At 49.1% G+C, this 6,106-nt stretch overlaps 1 pseudogene; it reads left to right on the forward strand.

Moving 5' to 3' along the window:
- The first annotated feature begins 5,582 nt into the window (after window positions 1-5,582).
- On the forward strand, window positions 5,583-5,794 carry LOC145339194 (U2 spliceosomal RNA; annotated as a pseudogene).
- The last annotated feature ends 312 nt before the right edge of the window (window positions 5,795-6,106 follow it).

A 6,106-nucleotide genomic window follows, 5' to 3' on the forward strand; every position in this document is an offset into this window, starting at 1 on the left:
GAGTGTGGGGGGGGTGGGAGGGGGGTGGAGTGTGGGGGGGGTGGGAGGGGGGTGGAGTGTGGGGGGGGTGGGAGGGGGGTGGAGTGGGGGGGGGGTGGGAGGGGGGTGGAGTGGGGGGGGTGGGGGGGGGGTGGAGTGGGGGGGTGGGAGGGGGGGGGTGGGGGGGGGGTGTGGGGGGGGTGGGGAGAGTGGTGGGGAGTGGGGTGGGGGCGGCGGAGTGGGGGGGTGGCGGCGGAGTGGGGTGGTGGGGTGAGGGGGGGGTGGGAGAGTGGTGTGGGGGGGGTGGTGTGGGGGGGGTGGAGAGTGGTGTGGGGGGGGTGGTGTGGGGGGGGGGTGGGAGAGTGGTGTGGGGGGGGGTGGGGAGAGTGGTGGGGAGTGGGGTGGGGGCGGCGGAGTGGGGTGGTGGGGTGAGGGGGGGGGTGGGGTGGGAGAGTGGGGAGGGGAGGGGGGGTGGGGTGGGAGAGTGGGGAGGGGAGGGGGGGTGGGGTGGGAGAGTGGGAGGGGGGGTGGGGTGGGAGAGTGGGGAGGGGAGGGGGGGTGGGGTGGGAGGGTGGTGGGGTGAGGGGGGTGGGGAGGGGAGGGGGGGTGGGGTGGGAGGGTGGGAGGGGAGGGGGGGTGGGGTGGGAGGGTGGGGAGGGGGGGTGGGGTGGGAGAGTGGGGAGGGGGGGTGGGGTGGGAGAGTGGGGAGGGGGGGTGGGGTGGGAGAGTGGGGAGGGGGGGGTGGGGTGGGAGAGTGGGGAGGGGGGGTGGGGTGGGGAGAGTGGGGTGGGGAGGGGAGGGGGGGGGTGGGGTGGGAGAGTGGGGAGGGGAGGGGGGGTGGGGGGTAGCAGAGTGGAGTGGGGGGGTGGGGTGGGGGGGTGGCAGAGTGGAGTGGGGGGGGTGGGAGAGTGGGTGGTGGTGTGGGGTGGTGGGGGGGTGGGGTGGGGTGGGGAGAGTGGTTGCGGGGGGGTGGGTGGGGGGTTGGAAGGGGGATGGAGTTTAACATTATCCAGGAGATCAGTAAGTTTGCTGTGGTGGGGTGGGGTGTGGGGTGGGTGTTGGGGGTGGGTGGGGTGTGGGGTGGGTGACTACCCGTCCCAGACTCGGTTACCAATGGAGGAAGGTTGACAGCAGGAAGAGAGAGAGAGAGAGAGAAACTTCGGGAAAAGTTTTTAATGTAGTGTGTGATTGATTACTTGTGAACTCTGTCCTGTGGACTTTATAAGTTGTTGCGTTGCTGTATTTTTGGATGAGGGAAGAATTGGGTATCTTTTTTGTTACAAGTGGTTGCTAAGGAGGAGAGAGAGAGGTTTTTTTTTTCTGTAATTCCTTTTTCCTCCTTGTTCAGCACATTTTTTTTGCTTTGCTCGACACACAGAGAGAGAGAGAGAGAGTCTAGATCCGGATGAGCAGTTCACATTCCATTACGAAATTCTACACGACCTCCAGCCAGCACCAGTAACAGCCCTTGTGTACAAGAGAGAAAGAAGTTTTCTTCTTCATTCTGTGTCCTTGACGGAGGGAAAACTTTATTTTTTTTTGCTTTTGACAATTCCACGCACGAAAAGAATTGCGTTATTTTTTTTATATATAAATAGATGCTGGCGAAATTGCGTCTTGCCTTGGCCTTTTTCAAATCCATCATTTGTTTCCCTGCCCACCCCCGTCACACACAACACATCATCTCACACCGTTGCCACAACAGATCCTGTTTAATGCACTCTTTAACTATGCACCTCACCTGAGTGTTGATGCAGCAGCAGCCAATGGATTGGGTTTTGCTGGTGTGTGTTTTTTTTTCGCTTTCAGATAGGCCAAAGGACTGCCTTCACCCCCCCCCCCCCCCCCCCTCTTCTCTTTCTCTCTCCCTCCCTTGGTTTGGAAACCAGGCTTGGTTTCTCTCTCCAAGGAACTGTTTAGCATAAAGTGGGAGCCATATTTTTTTTTTGTGCAATGTCTGCGTGTGGTTACCCAAGAAGTTTTGAATGTTCCTGTGTGTGAGAACGTTTAAGCATTCTGATTACCCGGCCTAACTGGTGTCAGGAAGGTGGGCAGCAACTCTTGTGTCAAGATGGCCTGTGTCTCTTTTCTTGAAACAATGGCTTTGAGAATAATTTATGATTAATCCTGTCAGAAGTAAGAATATTGAGGAGATTTTGCAATCTAATAGCATTGTATCTGCCCAGTTGTAATCTAAAGATGTACCTCAGTTCTGCATTTAAGTTGTGTGTTCGTGCGCGCAGTTGGGTGTACACCTGTGAAGTGCTGTCTCTTTTTCTTTTAATAAATTGTCATGAATTTCTTCAGTGTTGATCGAAGGTTTGGGGAAACTTTGCGAATTGTTTTCTGATCATGAAATGTAGATGTGTGAGAGCATGGATCTTTTGTGGTATCTTTATCCCCTGGTGCTGGATGAAGGTTGGGGAAAGGTGGAATGTTGTCAGCAGCGATCAGGCCAAATGAATATTGGGGAAGAAACACAAATTGACACGCTTACACGCACACACATACACACAAAACTTTGGAGGTACCCAGACTCGAATTGCTGCTTCATGCCAAACCTCGTCAGCCCGGTGCTGAGTCTCTCTGTAGTGCTGTCGTTTTTCAGCTTATCTAGTCCCGCGGGTGCTGCAGCCGTCCCCACCACACTTGGGTTGCCTGACTTATCACTGACTCTCAGAGCCACAGCGTACCTCCCCTCTTCTTTCTTTTGGCTGCTCCTTGGGCCTTTTGGCTTGGAGTGAGCCCAAGATGGGGTGCGGTGCCTCACCTTGTCAGCTTGGGTCTTGTTTGTGTCACTTGTGGAGGACCTTGAATTGGATTCAATTGGAATTTGAATTTGGTTTTGTTTTGCGGAGGAAACAAGGAATGGATTTGGGTTTGCCCTCTCCATTCTGAGCATTGGCTCGGAGAAAGGTACTTTAAAAAGAAAGCTTTTTTGTGATGACCGTTTTGAAGTGTGTGTAAATGTCTTTTTTTTTTGATTGTATTGAAGCACCTCAGAGGGTGCAACAGGATGTATGTGGAGAACTTGAATATCACTGCACTTTCTCTGGCCATTTTGAAATGTTCATTCAGATATTTAATGAATAAAGTATATTTTTGCACTAAGAAAAGGAGCCAGGAGATACAGTTCTGAAAAATCTGCTTCCAACATTCTTCATTCCAGACTATTTCTGATGTGTTTTCCTGATTTAATGGCATCGACACACATTGGCTTCTCAGAAAAACACGGGGGACAGCCTTGACTAAGGAACTGAGTTTATGAAAGAGTTATATTTTGTGGTTATATTTTGGTTATATTTTGTGTGATGGAAAAGGGGGCTTCTCAGCATTTTAAATCCAAATCAAATGGCAGCAAAGTCAGTCTTATAATGTTCAAAAATATGACACTGTCAATGCCTGGAACAAGCTGCCAGAGGCAGTGGTAGAGGCGAGTACAATTTTGTCTTTTATAAAGCATTTAGATAGTTACGTGGGTATAGAGGGATATGGGCCAAACGTGGGCAACTGGGACTAGCTTAGGGGTTTGAAAAAAAAGGACAGCATGGACAAGTTGGGCCAAACGGCCTATTTCATGTTGTAAACTTCAATGACTCTAAATTGCCTTGGGACATTTTACTATGTTAACAATGCCATGTATCTGTAAGCTGTCGCAGTGACAGTTTCTGAGTCCCAAGTTCATTAACTGACGGCATTTATTTCTGCGAAGCAATGATTTCTGCTCTCCCCGCTGCCTCGGAAAAGCAGCCAGCATATGACAGTGACTCTATGTGACCTTGAAAGTGGGCCGTTCACACACAACCCTGTAGAATTTAACATCATCTTCTCCGTTACATAGAATTTGGAGCAGGAGGAGGCCATTTGGCCCTTCACGCCTGCTCCACCAATCATCATGATCATGGCTGATCGTCCAACTCAATAGCCTGATCCTGCTTTCTCCCCATAACCTTCGACCCCAAGTGCTATATCCAGCTGCTTCTTGAATACATTCAGTACAGATACATCCGAGTATTAGTTAGGTTTTGAGCATTTTGTTTGTTGGATGGGGTTATTGTGCAGAAGATGCAAAAATGCAATTAAATTTACCGGTTAAAGTTCTTGATGATGGACAATTTGTTTCACCCGGTATCTAGTTATCTTAGAGGTCATGACTTTTTAACTTCTCGTTTTGCTCTGTTTACTGGCAGAGGAGTATTATAAAAGGACTGGTATTGGTTATCAAGTCATAAGCGATAGAAGCAGGAATAGGCCATCCAGCTCTTTGAATCTGCAACTCCAATTAAAATCACCATTGATCTGGATTGTGGCCTTAACTCCTACTCTTCTGTCCGCTCCCCATAACCCCTCGATTCCCTTGTTGATCTGTCTAACTCAGCTTTGAGTATAATCAATGACCCAGTCACCGCTGCTGTCTGGGGGAAGAGATGTCTACATATAGTGGGTGGCACGGTGGTACAGTGGTTAGCACTGCTGCCTCACAATGGCAGGGTCCCAGGTTCGATTCCTGGCTTGGGTCACTGTGTGTGCGGAGTCTGCATGTTCTCCCCGTGCCTGTGTGGGCTTACTCTGGGTGCTGTTGTTTCCTCCTACAGTCTGAAAGGCGTGCTGGTTATAGGCGCCAGAGTGTGGCAACGAGGGGAATTTCACACACTAACTTCATTGCAGTGTTAATGTAACTCTCACTTGTGACTCATAAATAAACTTTAGATTAATGACCCTCTGCAGTTGCAGTAAACATGAGCGGGTGCCTCTATATGGGTACGTAGAATGCAATCTGCTGTGTAACAGTGGGGAGAACTTTTCAACAGGTCATGTATTTTCTTATCTGGTATTTGTTGCACATTCTCAATAAAGAAGGCAGTGGATGGACCTCTTGCCCCGTAAGCGTGAGTCACAAACCTGAGCAGGCAACCTTTTTATTCCAAGGCATTCACCTTCTAGCTTTCCTACTCCATCGCAATAATCCAGCCCGCGAGGGTGAAGGAGCTGACTGCATCTAGAAAATTCCAACTGTCACAGGCTGCAAATCCATTCAAAGATGGGGAGACGCTTGCCTTTGGAGTAAGCTGGGAAAAGTGGGATCAGATCCCAAACTGGGAAGTGAGCGCAACGACTGTCTCCCCTAATGTACAACACTTGGTTGGGACTTTGGTACCTGCAAAAAAGTACTATGGATGCGTGTATGTATATATATGGTTAGGATTTTATTCCCTGGAGTGTGGAAGAATAAGGGGAGATTTGATAGAGGTGTATAAGATTTTGATGGGTATAGATAGAGTGAATGCAAGCAGGCTTTTTCCACTGAGGCTAGGGGAGAAAAAAACCAGAGGGCATGGGTTAAGGGTGAAAGGAGAAAAGTTTAAAGGGAATATTAGGGGGGGCTTCTTCACGCAGAGAGTGGTGGGAGTGTGGAATGAGCTGCCGGATAAAGTGGTAAATGTGGGGCCACTTTTAAGAGAAACTTGGACAGGTACATGGATGAGAGGAGTGTGGAGGGATGTGGTCCAAGTGCAGGTCAGTGGGACTAGGCAAAAAATGGTTCGGCACAGACAAGAAGGGCCAAAGGGCCTGTTTCTGAGCTGTAAATTTTCTATGGTTCTATCTCTCGGCCTTCTGGCTAAGATCAAGTGTAGGATCTTTGCTTGTCAGCCTGGATCTTGTTTGTCTCTCTTGTGGACACTGTGAATTGAATTCAATATTAATTAGTCTTAAGAGCAAACAAGGAGGTAGATTAAGAGTTTGCCCTGTCCATCCTGCACATTGGCTCTTTAAGATGGAGTAAAACATTTTTTTTAAAAAAGCAAATGTCTTATAGAACGCACAGTTGCGTGTTAAAGGCACCTGAGTCTTTTTTAAAGCACTGATGTTTATTTCATTGTTTCTTTCTATCAGTAGATCGAATCACAAACTGGTCCTCACTTAGTCATCTTTGAGTTATTTTCCAAATTTAGTTTTGTGATGCTGCCAGTTTTCCCCAGTATTTCTGTTTTTGCACATTGACACTATTTATACCCTCACGCACAGTCTCTTGTAGTAAATTGTCCTGTAGGCAGGAATGGAATCCCCAGCCGTGGTTTAGATATTACAGTTGTACAGCCAGTATCTTGTCTTGGTTCAGAGTGAA

The sequence above is a fragment of the Carcharhinus amblyrhynchos genome, unplaced genomic scaffold, assembly GCF_965287045.1.
Source record: "Carcharhinus amblyrhynchos unplaced genomic scaffold, sCarAmb.v2.hapA chromosome_336, whole genome shotgun sequence".
Lineage (NCBI taxonomy): Eukaryota > Metazoa > Chordata > Chondrichthyes > Carcharhiniformes > Carcharhinidae > Carcharhinus > Carcharhinus amblyrhynchos.